Source organism: Condylura cristata, unplaced genomic scaffold, assembly GCF_000260355.1.
Source record: "Condylura cristata isolate star-nosed mole 26May11 unplaced genomic scaffold, ConCri1.0 scaffold00007, whole genome shotgun sequence".
NCBI lineage: Eukaryota > Metazoa > Chordata > Mammalia > Eulipotyphla > Talpidae > Condylura > Condylura cristata.
The window spans coordinates 7,897,665-7,917,757 of record NW_004567108.1 but is presented as its reverse complement, the minus strand read 5'-3'; the positions used below and the strand labels follow the sequence as shown (position 1 = coordinate 7,917,757).

The following is a 20,093-nucleotide window of genomic DNA, read 5'->3' as shown; positions in this document are numbered from 1 at the left end:
TAGGGAATGCTCTGTCTCATCTAGACCCTCCTCCGTGCCTTGAGGACTTTGGGGTAAGGCATCAAAGGGCACCACTCAAGCTCAATCCTCCCGGCTACCACCGGACTACGGATCACTGATGAATGAGCCAGCAGTTGGGTGTTTAGCAGGCTGTGACGACTTTGCACGGAAACAGGAAAATTTATTACCAGCCTGCCACATCTGTGTCTGCCCTGCCTGCTTTTTCTCTCCATGCCCCCTGGATGTCAGCTCCCTCTCCATCTAAACAGTCAGCCCCTTCTCACCCCCACCCCCACTGTTTCCTTTCCTCCCCTCCGGCTCCCCCCGCCCCCCCGCTGAGAACTGCTGGTCGAAACTAACAAGGAGTCCTGACCATCATTTTTCAAGAGCTGTGGTTCTAAAGATGATGCCATCGGTCCAAGGGTTTCATTTATTATTATTATTATCATCATCATCAATATTATTATTATTTATGACATTGCTTTCCACCTGACCTTGCTGGGGCGGGCTCTGGGTGTTCCTGTGCTCTAGAAAGTGTGCAGCCCCCGAAGTATGCATGATGGGGGGAAGACAGAGGGTAAGGCAGCGGGCGCGAGAAGCTGGGAGGAGAGGAAGGCGGAGAGGCTGCGAGAGGAGAGGATCAGGCGGACAGGCTGTGCCAGCCAATCAGAGGCGCGCTCGGGAGCTGCAGAAGCCGGAGTCGCGGAGCCGGGGGCTGCGGGCGGCTGAGCCGAGTCTGGGGCTCTGGGCTGGAGCAGCTGTGCCCGGAGCCCGGGGAAAGTCCCCGCGCTGCCACTCGTAAATTAAGTTCCTTTCCACCAGTTAGGGCAAGTCAGCCAAGGTAAGGCTTCCATCAATGGCACCTGACGGCGTACTGACATGAATCTATTTGTCTAAGGGGCTGTTACCTGCTTCGGAGTCAAAACAGTGTTTGGTGAAATCGACCTCTGGGATTGGTTTCACAGGTCTGGTGCGGACGGGAAAGTTGTAGCGGAGGCTTCGGAAGGCGAATCGCTAGGCTGCGTTTATTGCACAAAATGTCTTGTCCAGGCACGGTGCCCCAGCGCCTATGGCATGCGAGCCTAATCAGCCAGCTGTTTCTGTTTATCTGTGGTTGTGCCGCTATCCGTTCTGCCCCTGAAGAAGTTGGAGGGTCCCCGGCAAGGCACGTTTGAGTCTTGATGGCATCAAAATAAGCTTGGCTGGGCGGTGTGTGTGAAAGTGAGGAAGAACCTTGTCAGAATGGAAACAAGAACGCTGAAAGTGAAATTTCGATAGAGCTTTTTAATTGTTGCCTTTCCAGTATCCTCTAAAATTACATGATATTTGAGCTCTGAAGCTGGGGTAGAGCAAGGCTTGTTTTCCCTGTCTTTTTTTTTTTTTTTCCATTAATCGCTTGCATAAATGCATACTAAAGCTTAAGAGGAAACTTTTGCTTCTTTTAAAGAGCCCTATAAATGTTGCATGAAAAGAAATTAGGTAGGGTGCTCTGAACAGCATGCCCTTTATCTAGGATATATCCTTCTGTTTAGCTCTGGTTCATTCCCATCTTAAACTTCCTGAACATGATTTGAGTGAGACTAGCAATCATTTGTCTTTATTTTCATGTCTTAACAAGTAAAAATATGCCTTGTGCGTGTGTGTGCATGTGTATGTGTGTTTATGTACAGAAAAACCTGTCATACATAACAGGTAAAATTAAATTTTATTAGCTTTTTTATTGAAGAGTTTGTTTATATCAGTATTCATTGTGTTTAATGAACTTTCAGTTTAATTAAGAGTAAATGTGTCTTGTTATTTACATGCTAAAATGAAGAAATACTCAAAAATCTTAGCACAATTTATTATGGTCTTCGATTTGCTCAGGTGATGGCATCACTGCTTTGAGCTGAGAGACAGATCAGAGAAAGAAAGGTTTTTATTATGCAGCCAGCCAAAAAAAAAAAAAAAAACATACCTACCACTGGTTTTGACTGTGTCTTGGAACCTTTATTATCCACTGTGGGATCACCCACAGATTTTTCAAAGCAGGAGGCTTTCATTCTACAGTAATTGTTCTCTGTTTTAGTGTCCATGCCTTATCAGAGAAAATATTTAATTCTAAATCAAGAAGGCTCAGACTCGATGCATATGTACCTTGGATGTGGGAGGGGAAGGAGGGCCAGGGATGTGGCTGGAGTGGAGAGTTAACAGTTCTGTAGCCTACCACTTCAGCCCAGCAGCAAGCATCATTTCAGCTTATGCTCAGTTCCCTGTGACATCCTTAACTCTGGATTTCCTGATCATAAATTAGCCTAGCCCTGGTTGAACCCATGTATTCACTGAGTAAGGTGCTCACTTTATAGGCTTTGGTGGATAAGTGTTTTATAAGATATTGAGCTGCTTTTTCTTGGAGGTAGTAGACTTCAAGGAGGAAAAAAAAAAAGATAAAATTGGACTAAGTAGTCAATATCCTATATCCTAGCCTGACAGGTATCCTAGCCTGACAAACATGATAGAAGAAAATAGGGATTTGTGATTTTACATGTAATAGTGATGTCCAACTGAAGATAACTGAATACCAAAATGTACATATACTGGAAGAAAGATAAGAAGCAGAAAACTCTAGTTGTAACTATCCAGTGAATCTTGAGTATAATTAGCTTTAGCTGTTACAAGACTGGCCACTAGTAGCCTTGCATGAAACACATACAATGTACAAATAGATTATTCTTCCTCCTGGTGACCTATTTTGAATGGATATACTGGAATCCTGAGAATGAGTCATAGAGTCCAACTTTGTAAATTACTTAAATAAAGGGGGCTATAGATAGTAAATACAAAGTACTTTTTCGTTGGTTCTTATACATATCTTCATGCTTTTGGTTGATGTTTGTGGTATTAGTTTTATTAGAAATATAAGTATACCTCTATATCTGCAACCAGATACCATCATCCTTTGCCATCTAACTGTGCAGATCTAGGATAAAAAAATTTGCCCTAACTTCTTCCCTGAAAAAGTTTGCTTAACTCAAATCCATACATGTGATGGAGTGTAGTCAAGTGAAAAGTGAGAGAAAATGATTGAGAACTTAAAGACAGAGTATGAAGTTTGTACCTTTCTTTCTTTCTTTTTTTTTTTTTTCAGCAAGTCATGGGTTCACACCTTGTTGAATGACATATGTTCCTTATTCTTGTTTTATCCATCACTGTTGAACTGTATTTTAGTTGAAGCTTCCTCAACCACAGAACTGTTAATATTTTGAGTTATGTAATTTTCCAGGGTGTGGGGGGGTGTCCCTATATAGTGTAGGATGCTTAACAATATGTTTGTTTTACACACACACACACAAATAGCTGAAGAAAATGTTAAATACTCTCTGGGGTATGGGAGAAGAATTGCTTCCATTGAAACCACTACTCTCGGGGATAAAAGACATGTGTTTGGAAAGTGTATAAATATACTGTTTGAGCAGGCAGTGGTCTCAAAATACTTCAGTTTGGGAGAATTATTGGTAATCCCCCATTCTCTTGTCTTGTATAGGTTTCAATTTGCAGGTGTTTTATTTAGTTCCTCACACAATTATGGAAGAGGTTCCTAGTATTGTTTTTTTACCCCTATAAACTGAGAGACGAAACTGAATTATTATATACTAGCATTATATACTAGAAAATAAACCAGAGAAAGGGAAATGTAGAAGTTGAGAATAAAACACATTTCAAATTGGTTTTTAGGTGGGGCTTTAATATAAATAAGTGAAAAAATACTGATTCTACTCTACAATTATTTTGACTATTTTTAATATATATATATCAAATGTTATATATATATATGTCAATCATTATGTTGTATTATAAATATAGATATATGATTAATTTGAAGTGTCAGGAAGGTATGTCATTGTAAAAATACCAAGTACTAGGAACATAGTTTATTTTGTTTGAAAGTGTAGCAGTAAAAACAAAAGATCTTTGATTGACTTAATTCCATTTATTTTTGCATAGAAGAACTTAATTCCATTTATGTATTTTTGTGTAGGCCAGAGGTGTGGGGAGTGAGAGGATTCACCACAGACAAATTGGGGAGCAGAACAGGTGAATGGACTAAAATATAATGCTAAGGGGAGCAGCAGGTGAGACAGGAGAGGTCTGCTGCGCCATGTGGGTCAGCTTCCTGGTTGGGGATCAAGCTCATACTGCAGTGGTGATAGTACTGAGACTTAATGCTTAGGCCACCGGGGAGGCCCCGTGTTTGATTTTAAAAGCATAGATCTTAACTAGTAGTTCTGTACACATCATGTTGAAAAAAAAATTGGTAATTTGAAGATATAGTGGAGCGTATCTTCCACGGATTATGGGTGATGCATGGTTACTTGCATGATATATGACTGTACAAGTTATTTTCCTCTTCTACAAAAGGGTTTTGGATAGCATTGAAACTAAACAATATGTGGATTAAAGCGTGCTGTGATTTATAAAAATCTACTTTAGGGTTGGTAAATTGGTGATTACCTTGATGGGAATGTTAAATCTCCCAACTGCTCTAGATCACCTGCAAATCAGGAAGCAAAAAAGCACAATAAAAAAAAAAAAGAACTTTAATTTTAAATATGTTTTAAATTATGGCTAAAACTCAATTCTTATTTCCCTCCTTTCCCGAATTATCCACATTAATGATTTAAGAAAAAAATACAGAAATGTGAAATATAGACACAATTAGAAATCCATTCTTCAACAGTGAAATATTATTCATAACATGAGTTGGACATATATTATTAAATATATTTTACAAATAGGTTAATATGAATTTATGCATATACATATGAAGGACAGATTTAGAGTTGTAGTCATATAAAGTTGTGTTCATTTCCACAAGCATTTTTGAACAACATTACTTAAAATAAACAAAATTTGCTAATGTGTGCAGTTAATTTTATAGTTCATTCACTCTTCCATGTGGTTATATAGAGAATTCATCAATATTTAACAAGAATTCACTATGCCATTATGTCCAGACCTGATATTTAACTCTAGTTGAGTGTTAGGACACATTTGTTTGCAGCCTTTTCTCCTTTTTAAAGACTTACTTATTTATGCATACAGGAGCAGAGTCACTGTGGGTCAGAGGTGTGGAGGTGAGAGGGTTCACCAGAGGCAGAGTGGGGAGCAGAACAGGCAGAATGATAAAGTTCACTGCTAAGGGGAGCAGTGGGCAAAACAGAAGAGGTCTGCTGCACTATGTGGGTCACCTCCAGGGCGGGGATCCAACTCATGCTGCAGTGGCATTAGCTTCTTAGTGCTGTGCTTTAACCCGCTGCGCCACCAGGGAGGGCCCGTTAACACCATTTTTTAATGAAGAATTAAGATGAGACCAACACAAAATAAATAATTAAGTATCACTATCAGCACTGTGTTTTGATTTAAGGGGGGAGGTTTGCATGTTCCAGGGGGAGATTTCCAGGAACAAATATAGATGGTGGAGACACCAAGGAACATTTACTGTAGTGAACCTTGATGTGTCCCATGTCATCTTTGTAGATGTGAGAAAAGTCTAATATGGAAACTTCTACAATGCTGGACTCAAGCAATTTCAGGATTTTGTTGGTCATTTGAGGATAAAATGAACAAAGTTTGATTCTAAAAGTTTGGAGTGATGTATCTGAATAAAATAAATATTTCACTTATCTCAGCTTTTTCAGTTTCAAGACAATATCCTATTCAGTATTTTACTTGAACTGCTGGAATAAGATAAATGAATTGCAGGTAATAGGGTTTCAGGTTTTGCAGCTACTTCTGCCAAAAAGAGGAATTCAACTATTTCCATTTTATGTTTCCAGGTCATGTTTAAATGATCATAAGGATCTTCAAATGTGTATTTATTGCGTCATATGTAGGACTTTTGAGTCAGTATATTTGATGTGTATGCAGTCAAAGGTGCTCAACAGTTTCAGTTGATCCAGTTATTTTCAAAAGTCAGTCTACCTGGTGATCAAGGTATTCAAAATAAAAGGAACTAGTATTTGTGGGAGATAAATGAAGACAGAATGTCATTTCAATCTCTTGAATCATCACACTAAAAGAACCTTGGAAACCATAGTTGACACTGGTGTGATAAATTTACAGTTATTTCTTATGGAAATGAAATTAATATATCAATTTTGAAAAAAAAAAGACATTTGCAATTCATTGTAGGGGCAGGAAAAGGCAGATTCCATCACATGGGACTTCTGGGAATAAATCACTAGGATATAAACCAAGTATATAAAAATAAAGAAATAGCTCAAGAAGTTAAAATTGAAGAAATTAAGCCAGTCTGAATGCATAGCAATTTGTGGAAATAAAATAGAATAAACTTGTACAAGATTTTATGTAAAGCATTTTAAAAATATTTCAACAAATCCATTTAGTTTGATAATATAGTAAAACAATATGTATCTGCTGTATTTTTCTGTATTGTTTATATCATTTTATAATATGTGTGCTTAGTACATTCCAATTGCAATGTATAATATGATTTATATGAGTCATGAAGCTATGAGTAAAACATATTTTGGTCATTTGCTTTTATGGAGAATTCACTTATTAGTCGAATGACTTAATTTACTCACTGATAAGAAAGCCTTGTATTATTGGTTGAAAATTATACCCATTCCAAAAGACTTTTTGGTATGATTTTGAATTCTGGTAAGTACAATTTTATTTTTAGAAAATTTATATTTTAAATTAAATATGATGCATCATTTTACTATATTAAATATTAAATGCATAGAGATCACTATTCTATCTGAGAAGACAAGTGGGATGCAAAGGAAATAATGTGCCCTATTATGATCATTAATGGCACAAATAAAGGTGTGATGAGGAATAAACACTTAGGGGACACAGGTAGACTTCTGACACCTTAACTCTTGTAGATGGGCAGTCAGTCACTGAGATGGTGACTTTCACTGAAGCTTTGAAGAATGTATGGAAAGGAACAATATTGATCTGTGAGAAACCGTACTCCTGGGAGAGTAAAACACAAGACGAAACTCTTGAGAGAAGAGCAGGCCTGGCCTGTGTTGGAACGGGAGCAAGAAGCCTCTGTTACTGGAGACAGCTAAGAAAAGGAAGCTTGGGAGATGAAGCCATTGAGAGTATAGAAACAGGGCCATGCATAGATCCTAAAGATCAGAGTAAGGTCTTCATACTTTTTCCTGGGAGAATGTGTTACGTTCCTGAGCAGAGAAGAGAGACTATCTGACTTATATATACATAAGAAATTCTGGTCACATGTTACTGAAGGAGTCAAGACTATAAACTGAGAGACCAGTTACAGAGGTAGTTCTGTAACTCTCAGCAAAGATAGCTTGCAGAATGAAACAGTAGACTTGTAGAGAAGAGGTTGAATACTATTTTTATCTTGAAAGTACTGTTCACAGGACTGGAAGCTGTGCAGGGAGTAGGGTGGAGGAAGATGGAGTGAAGAGCGCATGCTTTCACCTAACCAGGTTAGCGCTCCCCAAGACTAGGGGAGAAGCAGAGTGGGCTGGGGACAGACAAGGAAGGAATGGGAAGAACTGACTTTTGCACATTTTTATATTGAGATGATCTCGTGGCACAGCATGAAGTCATGGATGCCCCGGTCGGGTGGGGACTTGGGCCAAGCAATATGCAGCAAGAGCAGATCGACTCATCATTCACAGATTAATTTGCAAGAGGCTGAATGTGAATGCGAAGGTGGAAAAATAAGGATTCAGGGCCTCGAGCATCCTAGACTGCAGGCTGGAAAAATAAAGAAAAATCAGCACAAGTGGCTGAAAGCAGTAGCTTCAGTGAGAGGTTTAAACCTTGCAGTTAAGTATCTTCAAAGCCAGGAGAAGATGGATTTCAAGGAAGAGGTATCTGAAAAACATTTCAAGTGTTTGAAGTGAAACTCCCAGACACCTACAAACACATATTCAAAACAAACATTCGCATAGTGTCATTAAGGATTTAAAGAGAATCCATCTCCCTGATGAAAAACAGTTTGAAGGAAATTATTCATTATTTTTATCAGGGCTGTCTATTTATAGTTATCATTTTACATTTAACATGAAAAGTTCAATTAATTCATTGTTTAGAAATAAGGGCAACATTTCTCTAGTGATCAAAGCAAAGATGAACACAAAGTGATTGTTCTACTCATCTGTGGACTTCATTCATTCATCTAGCTTCTGTCTTCTGATATTTTGTTGGGTTTTCCTAAAATTTGATGTTTCAGTTATTGTTTATCAAATGTCACAACTTTGCAACATGAAATATACTTCATTTATAACTGAATGCTTTCTTACATTGACAACCCAAAATTATGTTAAAAAGAATTTTAATAGGAAGAAAAATATGAAGTTTCCTGGGGCCAGTATACCAAGTAAGCCACTGAATATTTTCATCTTACCTTCTTACTGATTGGTGATTTATTTCTAGTCTTTGAGTAGGAGAATGTCCATAAAGAACAGAGCTATAAACCTACAGTACCAGCTGCAGGTATTGGTATTAGGTGGCAATAGAGTCGAGGAACTTGTCTCAAGAAAATATGCAAGATTGCTATACCAAATTATATCAGTAATGGTTGAACCAATGGAAGTTCTTTCACACAACTCTTCCAAGACACACAGATACACACCCTTATGATTGTATAATCACTATTCTAAATCTAAATAGACAGTAATAAGCTCAATTACTAGCACTCTTATCAACATTCTCCATGTAGAAAATGTGTAATCGCAGATGAATTAAGTGCTGTCATTTCTGAGACTCAGTTTTTCTGATTTGTGTACACATGTCTCTTTGTGATGAAATGGAAGGTTTAATGGAGTAGGTAGAATATTGTTCCTTTAAGATGTCCACATTCTAATTCCTGGAACTGCCTCTGAAACCATTTTGTAGCAAAGGAGGAGTTGGCATATAGATTCAATTAAGAAAAATAGTCAACTAATCTGAAATAAGGAGATGCCCTTGTTTTTTCTAGGTAGGTACAGTGTAGTGATGGGTATTTAATAGTGGAAGACAGAGGCTGAGTGTACGTCAGAGCCCTGTTAGGTGAAAAGGGCTCATCTGACCTTGCTGCTTTGGGATACAGAGACTTTCAGAAGTCTCTGGAAAGGGTGCGAGACAGATAATGGTTCCTTTCCCAGGAATCTCTAGAAAGGAATCTAGCCTTGCTGACACTTCATTTTAGCTCAGCTATGACTCATTTTAGATTTCTGACTTGACCTTGTCAGGTTTCTGACCTCTAAGTGCTGGAAGTCACTGATGTTAGTGATTACTATAACTGATTTTGTTATAGTAGCAATAGCAAAGTGATGTAGCAGGCATTGGAAGGTGTGTTTAGTTCTGCCTTTTTTTTTTTTTTTTAAGATTTATTTATTTGTACATAAAGAACTGGGGTACAGGCCAGAGGCTCAGGAGCCGTGAGAGGCTTCATCAGAGACAGAATGGGGAGCAGAACAGGCAGATCTACGAAGTACATTGCTGAGGGGAGCAGCGGGCGGGTCAGGAGAGGTCTGCCACGCCATGTGGTCACCTCCAGGGCAGGCGGGGATGAACTCATGCGGAAGTGGCTTTAGCTTCTCAGTGCCTAGTTCTGCCTTTTTATAAGCTACCTATGTGGGTTTTCTGACAATAAAAACCAAGTATCATTGAATGTATAATAATTGTACTAGCAAACTGATGTTACATTGTTTAACATTGACTTGTTGAGTAAGTATCAAATCTGAAGGATGATTTCTAAAAGAGACTATATATAATTATTTTAATAAAACGCAATAATGCATACATTCTTGTCCCCAGTAAGTGACGTGCACTGCAGTTTTTATGAGACTCCTGGACTTCTAGTACCTGTGTGCAAATGTGGCTTAAGGCATACTGAATTATTTCATACAGAGCCTTTATTAGATTATTCATTTATGCGATATTACAATGATAAGCGCACAAATGAAGGAAATTACTATATGTAGCAAACTACTATATGTAGCAAAATGAACAATCTCCTCTCTAATTAAATCTTGTACGGTAGGACATATTTTGAGTAATACCATTTAAAAAAAAGCAACAATAAAAAAATCTATTGATTATAATAGAACATTCTATAGCCTAGAGACTATAAGGCTGTAAACTAAATTGATTAACCAAGATCAAGGTAGAGTGAGAATGTAGAAATTTGTGTTCTGGGTCCTCTCTAGTGGAGCAACTAATTAAAGACCAGCACTGCTAAGCTAGCCAGAGCCACTTCAGTGCGAGTTTACTCCCAGACAGGGAGCTGACATACATGGCATGGCAGACCTCTCCTGACCTGAAGGCTATTCCCTCAGCAGTGTATTCCAGTCAGTCGGCCTGTTCTGTTCTCCATTTTGTCTCTGGTGAACCCTCTCACCCACTGCATTTCTGGCCTGTACCCCAGTTCTTGTATGCATAAATAAGTACATATTAAAAAAAGAAAGAAAGAAATCTGTGTTCTTTTAGTTGATCTAATTATTTTTAAATTAGTGACTGAGATGCTGCTTAACCTCTACAAAACTGTTAACGAAGGAAAAAAGTTATTTATACACTCAGCTTGAATGTCTCTCATGTTTAAAGCATAACATTTATGAAAAGGTTTATAGAAAAAATTAAGCAAATTTCAAATATAGCAAAAGTTAAAGAGTGGAGTTAGGCAAATCATTTACTAATATTTGACGAGTTGCAATTTTAATCCAACCTTTAAAATGCCCCACAGATATTATTTACTCACTCCTGGTTACAAAAGCCCTCTTCAGTGGGTGATGCTAATGGAGGGAAGATAACCTGTCTACCTGAGCAAGAGCCAGGCCACACCAGGACAGAAAGAAGAACCCAAGTGAGCACTCAGACCAGGCATCTTAACATGGCTAGTGGTTGATATGGGAGACCCTGGAACACACTGTCCATCTGTTTTTCTGTTTTCTTCATCCAAGAGCCACGATTTGTTTCCAAAGATCCTAGCAGAAAAACCCAGAGGCAGAACCTGCTATGAGTCACTTGTTTGTCCTCAGTCACCTTCTCCAGAGTCACCTTACATGACCCTTATGTCAGATGCCTGAATGTTATAGCCACTTGCTTTTCTGAAATTCTCCATGATGAAGACTAGGCCATAGTCCTTTCTTGTAAGATCTCAAGTTGCATCGTAAAATAGGATTCTTTCATTAAGAAAGCCAGAAATGTTGGTGACTGTTATGCTTACACTATGATCCCTTGAAGTGCTAAAACAAACAAAACGTGGAATGTATCTATCTATGTATGTATGTATATCTGCAGATAATGAATTCATTTTTCTTGTAGTTATGTAGATTGCAAAAAGCTATGGCATTTTGTGCTATTTATGATAGCTAAAGATTTTTTCTTTCTTTATTGAATTCACTATGTAAATTGAAATAGAATCATTTGTTTCCAAATTTTAAAATAAATTGCTGCAGATTTCTTTAAGAAAAAAAAAAAGTCCGTGATCTTTAGTAATATAATAGGAAAAATTTATGAGAAGACAAGAATTAGTAAAATACCAACATCACTGTTTTGAAATTGTCAAGGTATGAATCATCCTTTTGAATGAGAAACTCAGTAACTTCAAAGGCAGTTCTTGTGACTTTGGAGTCATGTACCAGCTAGGAAGAATTTGATGCTCTGAGAAAGCTTCTCACTCATTTTTCAGTCCAGGGATAAGGAGGATTCATGTGCATACAAAAAGGTATTTTTAACACAAATTTGGTGTAGCATCCTGGAAATGCTGAGTCTTCTGTGTGTAAAATTGTGGCTTTCAGAAAGAAATAAATTAGGACACTGTCAGCATCCTGGAAATGATACCCATTAGGAAATGACAAACATTTAAACTAAAAAAAATAACACATAGTAACTCAAAATAAAGGCTAGATCATTCTAATCAATAATACCTACAAGAATAATTTATTTTAATAAATCAATGTTTATAGCTACATATTAACATAATATTGCTTGTATAATTTTGATTTTCCAAGAGATATAAAATATTTAATATAGCAATGACTCCACATTGGATGGTAAATGATTATTATTGATTGTTTTATCTAAATAACTCAACTTGGACCTTGTACTTCAGATGTTTGTCAAAGTATGTATTGCTGCTAGAAACTCTACAATTTACTTTTCAATATATTATTTTTTCAAATATTTATTTATTTATGCATGCAGAACTGGGGTACAGGCCAGAGGCTCAGGGGCTGTGAGAGGCTTCACCAGAGACAGAGCGTGGAGCAGAACAGGCAGATCGAAAAAGTACACTGCTGAAGGGAGCAGCGGGTGGGTCAGGAGAAGTCTGCCATGCCATGTGATCACCTCCAGGGCCAGCAGGGATCAAACTCATGCGGAAGCGGCTTTAGCTTCTCAGTGCTGTGCTTTAACCCGCTGCGCCACCAGGGAGGGACTAAAATATTTTTTTACAATGTATAATAGAGAGACTTGATAATATTGAGTATCTTAAAATCATCTAGTGTACACTTTGAATTCAGATTTTAGATCCCGTTGATTCATTTAAATCTATAATTATGCAATTAGTTATTTACATTTAAATGTAATTTTAAAACAATTCCTTTTAAATTTACTTGTGTATGTATATGTAACCATGATAATTGGAAGATTTTTCTGGAACCTTCGGAGGTTAGGCAGGTATTACTGGTTTTATTTTGTATAAGAGTATACGCAAGTCCTAGAATTTCCCAGTTGCCCAAGGGAGGAAGCTTCATTCTCTCCCACCACCCCCCACCCCGACCCCCGGCCTTGGCTCTGAGCAGGCCTGCCTCAAATCTCAATTAGAACATTTCTAAAATTAATAGGTCAGTGACTATCTCATGTCACCTTCATCAAATCCACCCAGGAATTCAGTTATACTCCCATCCCTTTTCTCTGCCCAAATTATGATGAAAATCCCTGCTATTATCCACGTTGCTTTCCCTCTGGATATTTCCTTCATGACCTCTTCCCTTAGCTGGCTCATCAAATTCACCCTGTTCTAATGGATCATTTCCATAACTGCGCTCTAAAAATTCCCATCTTGAAAAATAAAATTTCAGGACCACATCGTCCATTGACTTTGCTCACATGTTTTTGGTCAGCTCTATACGTAACACACAATTTGCACAATTTAGCTAAAAAAAGACTATTATTTACTTACCCTCACAGAACTACCAAGTGCTATATAATCTATCCATAAATATATTTAAAATATGTTCACTGCTTCTATCTTGGCCCTACATCAGCTCACATCAACATAATCTCATCTGCAATTTGCTTGTAGTTGATTTGCACCAGCAAATATCCTCCTCAGTTTGCTAATACATACCATCAGGGAGACATTGCTTAAACCATAAATTAAGAGAAATAATTTTATTCTACATCCTTTAAGGAATACAATTATGTATACTGAATACTAAATTCTATTTTTTAAAAGATTTATTTTTATGCATGCAAAAACTGGGGTACAGGCCAGGGGTGTTGAGGTTGAAAGGATTCACCAGAGACAGAGTGGGGAGCAGAACAGGAAGATCCACTGAAATACACTGCTGAGGGGAGCAGCAGGGAGACAGGAAAAGTCTGCTGTGCCAAGTGGGTCAGCTCTCTGGCCTGGGATCATACTCCAATGGCTGCCAACAGCTTCATAGTGCTGAGACTAAACCCCTCTCACCACTAAGGAGGCCCACACATATTGAAACTTTTTGCCATCTTCATAATCCCACTCACTCTCCCTTCCCAGTGACCCATTTATGTCTGCCAAGCTGTGCATACTTAACTTCCACTTTCTCAGATAAGCAATAGCTTTCTTTAGAGCATTTAAATTTATTGTTCTTCTCTAAAATAGCTTTCTATAATATCCTATTTTTTCAAGTTCTTACATAATAGTTTATTGGTTTAATGGTATCTTTTTTCTCACCTCCAGCTAGAATGTAAACCCTACTTGAGTTAGAATCATGTCTGTTCATTCACCTCTGGCTCCCCAATGTTTAGAATTTTACCTGGCTCGTAGCCCAGAACATATCCCTGAAAATATAAGACAGCTATATTCAGGAGTAAAATTATAGCTAGCCAGAAGTTTGAAAAACTTTTACAAATTTTAAAGGGCGATGTACATACATTATAGTGCATTAATCATAATAATTCAGATAAAAAAGCACTAAGATGTGAACAGACATGAGGAACTACTATGTGAAACAGAATATTCTCTGCGTTCCAGAAGTTTTAAGTGTGTATTTTGACAGTCTCATCCACTTCCCAAGACGTGACCTCTTTATTTGGACATCTTACAACATTGATTTTATCTGTTCTATGTAATATAAATAGAATTATGCAGTATTATTCCATTACAGTTGGCTTCTGGGCATGACTTACAAAAGCCATCCTTGAGTTGAATGACTCACTAGCTTATACATTTTATTGTATGGACCATTCCACTGTATGAAAAGAACAAAACTTATTTGTTCTATTCTAAAAGGACCTTTGGGCTGTTTACAGCTATCGGTGGTTATGCCTAATCATACACATGCACAACTATGAACAGCTTTGTGTTTGAGATCTCAACTACCACCATCTGCCTTCTTACTGGATATATACTGGGGATGGAATCCTGGGTTCCTGGGCGTTCGTATTTTTAACTTTCTGGCATTTACTTTTCATATTCTTAGATATTAATTTAATTCATTCTGTCAGGTGTATAGGGATATCTGCTTATGTTTTCACCAACTATAGTTGTAATCTTAAAAAGTAAAGGCAGTTGAAAAAAACAATTCCCATAAATTTAACATTTGTGTTCTCCATTGAATTCATCCATTGTTTTTACTTGCCACTTCCGTTTTATTGAACACGAGCAATGCTTGTTTTTCTTAGTAGTTCAAAATAATATTTAGATTTTGCAGTCATGATTGGAACTTGACTTTCTGAATTTGTAGGCATAATTTATAGATTTATTTATAGACTTAGCAATTTTGACATTCATCGAATATTGTCTTAACAGTTTTCTGAGAGATTGGTAGTTTACAGTATAAGTACAGTGTACCAAGTACATTTATTTTTATACTGGAGAAAAAAAATGATGCTTTGAAAAACTCAAGGGTAATGTATAAATGAGGAAAACAAAGGCCCTTCTAAAAATAAGTTCATTCATTTTGTTCATGACTCAGCTTGAAAGTGTCATTTGTACATAATGCCACCAGGGACAAAAGAAAAATACCTTTTCTTTATGTCATCTATCATTTATTAGTGCAGAGGTAGTCATTAGCCACAAAAGGATGGTAGTTTGATCTCCAGGAAGCCAATATTTGCATTTTTAAAACGTAATCACTTTTCTCCACTTTAAATGTTTGTTGGCTTAATGGAGTCAGCCAGCGGACAAGTTACATCATTCTCTGCTATGAAGGAAGCTCCGATAATAAAGTTAAATGCTGCTTTCAATAAAACCTTTCCTAGAGGCATTGAATTATTTTTCTTTTCCTGATTGGGTTTATCAGTAAGGTATAAAATTCACCCATATGCATCTGCTCTAGAATGGATGAAAAACTATAAACTGTATTTGTGAAGTATTAATTTAGTGGTCTTGTTATATTAGGGAGAGATGTTTTTAAGATATTTGCTTATGAGAGAATTTTGGATATGTATCATATACATTCTGATATCAGGAATTTTAAACTATCTTTCAGACTTGCATTTAAGCAATAAAGATACTTTGTTTTCATTTGATATATTCTCTTAAAATCAGTATATTTGTTAGACTATTTTTTTAGGATAACATTTTAAAATAGTTCTAACAGTGAGATATGGAATAATAAATCACTATACAATACTAATAAGCTATTTTTCTAAAAGAGAATAGCTTGTGTTTAAGGTTCTATGTTATTTCTTATTAAGCAAGTTGTGTGTTTCACTTGCATATATAAACAAGATATCTTCATTGGAAATCCTAATTGGAATTCATTTTATCACTTTCAAAAATAGCCAAATCCATCTTTTATGGTGAAGCAAATAATCTTCTCTAACAAGCTAATGTGCATCTCAAGCTTAAACATGCCTTTTAAAGTGTAAGTAAAGGCATTAAAATTATCTTCCCTGCTAAGAGTTTTTAAAAATATATTGTTATGAACTGTATTCTCATTATACTAATGAGCTTATCATTATAATTTTTATTCACTTAGCTATTTTCCAGTTGGCATCATTTTACCACAAAACAACATGGTCTTTTAATGTGAAAATAATATTGCATTATTTCACATTTCACTCTTGAGACAGTCTGTTAGAGAACTTTATCCATATTTTATACTTATTTACATGAGTGTATTTTAAAACTTTGATTTTCTTATTTGTGATATTAAATGACAGCATGGTGTGAAATGCTTAGCATAAAAAATGAAAATAGGAGATCCTATCTAATTGGTAGAACTAATTTCAAAATTCCAAACATATGCTATTATTCATTCATCTAAATATAAAGATTAGGCCCATGGTAACCTTTAGTGAAAAAAAAAATGCTATTCCTTTTTGGGTTTGTGTTCTTTACTTATAATATGAACTATAATTCATTTTTATATTTATCTCCTATTTGAATCTCTTTTATTCTTTCTACCATGGATCCATAGGTTTCCCCAACTCCCCCCCCAAAAAAAAAATTATTTATGCATACAAGAATTGGGGTGTAGGCTAGAGGTGCAGGGGATGAGAGGATTCACCAGAGACAGAGTAGAGAGCAGAATAGGAGGGATTAAGAATGTTGGGAGGATTAAGAATGAGGGAGCAGCTGGCAGGACAGGAGAGATCCACTGTACCATGTGGGTCAGCTCCCTGGCTGGGGATCAAACTAGTGCTGTGGTGGCTGCCTGTAGCATCACAGTGCTATGTCTTAACCCCTTGTGCCACCAGGGAGCCACCCCCTGCCCCGTGCTCTTTTATTGACTTTTTGCTTTCCTTTTTATATGCTCACTCACTCCCTTGTTCAGCTCATCAACTTTCGGGGCTAACACTCATGTAATGTTATGACTCAAGGCAACGATCTTTGTCCTTTAACCTCTCAACTGATCTTTTATTTACTACAGTGAACAAACTCTTCGTTCTTATCCCCCTCTTTTTTCTCAACCTTGCTAGGTATAAAATTAACAGAGTACTAAATACTTATAATATGCTGACAATAATATAATTTATAGATGTTTATTAAGCCTCTGTTAAGGTCTAAGAACATTGATACTTCTATACTTCTCATAAATTAAATAAACATGATATGTGTTGTACCTCCCTTTATTTTTGCAGAACCAACAGGTTATCATATATAGAGTAAGAGCGTTCAATTCAGACAACTCGTTTTGAAGCCTGATTCCATTGATATTTGTATCAACACAGGCCCATTATTTAATTTTCTGTTCATAAAATATGGCAAAACTTACCGAAAGATTAAATTGGAATATTTCTAGTGAGAATGAACAGTTAAATGTAGGAATAGTTTCTAGTAAAACACAGATCCTTATTGTCTCTCTCCCAGAACTTTAATAACTTTGATTGTTCTGTATGCAGCATGGACAGAATTATAATACTTTTAATACCAAGAGTCCAGCATAATAGTTGGAAATGCCTTCTGGAGTCTATTTCCAATCCTTCAGTTTTTGCCATGACTGCATCTTGTGGAGAACACACTGTTCTTTATTTCAGTCACTATGAGTAGTCAACATTCTTAATCTTGCCTACTATTTACACCGATACCCCATCTGCCTCCCTCTTCATTTCCACCTTTATCCCTGTTTCCACCATAACAATTAAATTTTCTAAGCTCATGATTTATTTCTGAGGGATTTTACATGTGCATATTTTTTTGATTTTGTATATGCACATATGAATGAAACCATCCATAATCTGTCTTTCACTGTCTGACTTTTTTCAGTTACCATAATGACCTTGAGGCCCATCCAAGATCTTTTAAATAGCTGTATAGTATTCCATTGAGTACATGATCCACCATTTCTTTATCTTTTTGGCTGTTGAACTCTTAGGTTCATTCCATGAACTGGCAAATGTGGACAATGTTACTATGAACAGAAGCATATATGAGCCTTTTCATATTCTTAGGATAAATACCCAGCAGTGGTGTTGCTGGATAATAAAGAATTTCATCTATTTTCTTAAGAAATCACCATAGAGCTTTCCATAGGGGCTTGACCAACTTACATCCTATTCAACAGTGAGTGAAGAGATCCTTTTTCTCCATAATTTTACCAACATTTGTTTTCTCTGCTCTTATTTTTTACATGGATCATTCATACAGGGTGTGAGATAATAGCTTTTGGAGGATTTTATTTACATTTCTCTTATAATAGGGATGTTTAACAATTTTTCATATGTCAGGACATCTGAATGTCTTCTCTAGGAAAACATCTAGGTAAGTCTATAATATTTAATTGGAGCATAGTTATATACCTAATGTGGTATTAAAACATCATGAATTTTACCCTTTCTAACTCAGATTTATGAGTTTTTAATCTTCTCTCTGACATCCACATTTTCAGTAAGTAAAGATAGAAGCCCATAAAATTTTACCGATAAAATTATGATATAATTTTCTCTCCAAGCAAGAGCCATATTTTGTATATCATGTGTTTATCATAATTAAATTAAACAATCGAATGAAACAACTAGTCAAAAAAAAAAAAAGCATATCGTCGATTTTAATGACCAGTAGCTTCTACACATTTACTAAGTTTCTATTGTTTTTCTCCTTCTTTAGAAATCAAATTAGAATATATAGTAATCAGTCCAAACATGCAAGATTAAGTTATTTTATCTCCTGAAGACATTTTCCTTTTTTATGATATCTTATCCCATCTGTTCCATATTTACTATAGGTTGTTGCCATCATAGAAAACGAAACAAAAGTGTTTATCATGCTGCATATATATTTTCCTTCTTTACATGTAAGAACCTCTGAGATTTTATTGTTGATTGACATGGGGAGCAGTCCATTAGTGAATTCTTTTTTCTGTCTTTTTTTTTTTTTTAAAGATTTATTTATTTATGCCTACAGAACTGGGGCTCAGGCCAAAGGTGCAGGAGCAGTGAGAGGATTCACCAGAGACAGAGCGGGGAGCAGAACAGGCAGATCAATGAAGTACACTGCTGAGGGGAGAGTGGGCTGGTCAGGAGAGGTCTTCCTTGCTATGTTGATCACTTCCAGGGCGGGGATCAAACTCATGCTGAAGTGGCTTTAGCTTCTTAGTGCTGTCCTTTAACTCGCTGTGCCACCAGGGAGGACTCTCTAATTTTATTTCTTATGTAATCTCTTAGTCTCTTTAAAGGTTTTCCAATTTTGTGTTTTCAAAAACCATGTCTCAGTTTCATTGATCTTCTCTATGGTTTTTGTTGTCTTTATTTCATGTATTTCCATCCTGGCATTTATGTTTCTTTTCTTCTGCTAACTATGCATATGTATTTTCTTTTTCTATACAGTTCTTTGAGATGTGATGTTACATTGTTTGTTTGACATCTTTGCAATTTCTTAATAGAGTTTGTATCTTCTATCAGAATCATGAAGAAACTGTATTATCTCCCCACCTATGTTCCCAGTAGATTGGTATTGTTAAAAGTTGTTCATTTATATTCAAGTAGGACTTGTTATTTATTATAAATTCCTAGATTAAATATTTTATTTTTATAGAATAGCTTGTAATTACATTATGTTTGCATTGTTTACATTTAATTATAGTTCTATATAAAGTAAGACTGTTTATAAGTTGGATATAGAAAATACATAAAGATTATATAAATTCCCTCCTAAAATCCCAGTAGAGAGAGATAATCTCAGTAAACACTATGGCAGTTCTTTAAAGCAAGAACATATAATCAGTTTTTTTTTTTTTTTTATAAGTGGAAATAAAGAAATGGCTTTATGTGAGGAAATATGTTATCTAATAAAAGGGAAGAAGCATAGACCTGCCCTGGGTGTACATGCTGTGCATTCTAAGGCTGGGTATAGCTGACTGTTGCACTTACAGATTCTCAATCACAATAATTGTTGGTCAATTTTTTTTTTTTTTAAAGATTTATTTATTTGTACATACAGAACTGGGGTACAGGCCAGAGACTCAGGG

General features: G+C 36.3%; 1 protein-coding gene and 1 long non-coding RNA gene across 7 annotated transcripts in view; one reads left to right on the top strand and one right to left on the bottom strand.

Moving 5' to 3' along the window:
- Positions 1-1,247, bottom strand: part of LOC105853359 — a 35,839-nt gene extending 34,592 nt beyond the window's left edge. Inside the window, exon 1 of the long non-coding RNA XR_001145198.1 lies at positions 909-1,247. This is a non-coding gene — a long non-coding RNA (uncharacterized LOC105853359). The remainder of the gene's footprint in view (positions 1-908) is intronic.
- Positions 1-20,093, top strand: part of CDH18 (cadherin 18, type 2) — a 658,667-nt gene that overhangs the window by 329,448 nt on the left and 309,126 nt on the right. The window contains exon 1 of one of the 6 annotated variants that reach the window (XM_004678064.2): positions 589-841. The exons of the other annotated variants lie outside the window; for them this stretch is intronic. The gene's annotated coding sequence lies outside the window, so the exon portion shown is untranslated. Of the gene's footprint in view, positions 1-588; positions 842-20,093 lie in introns of those variants that run through there. 6 annotated transcript variants of the gene reach the window in all.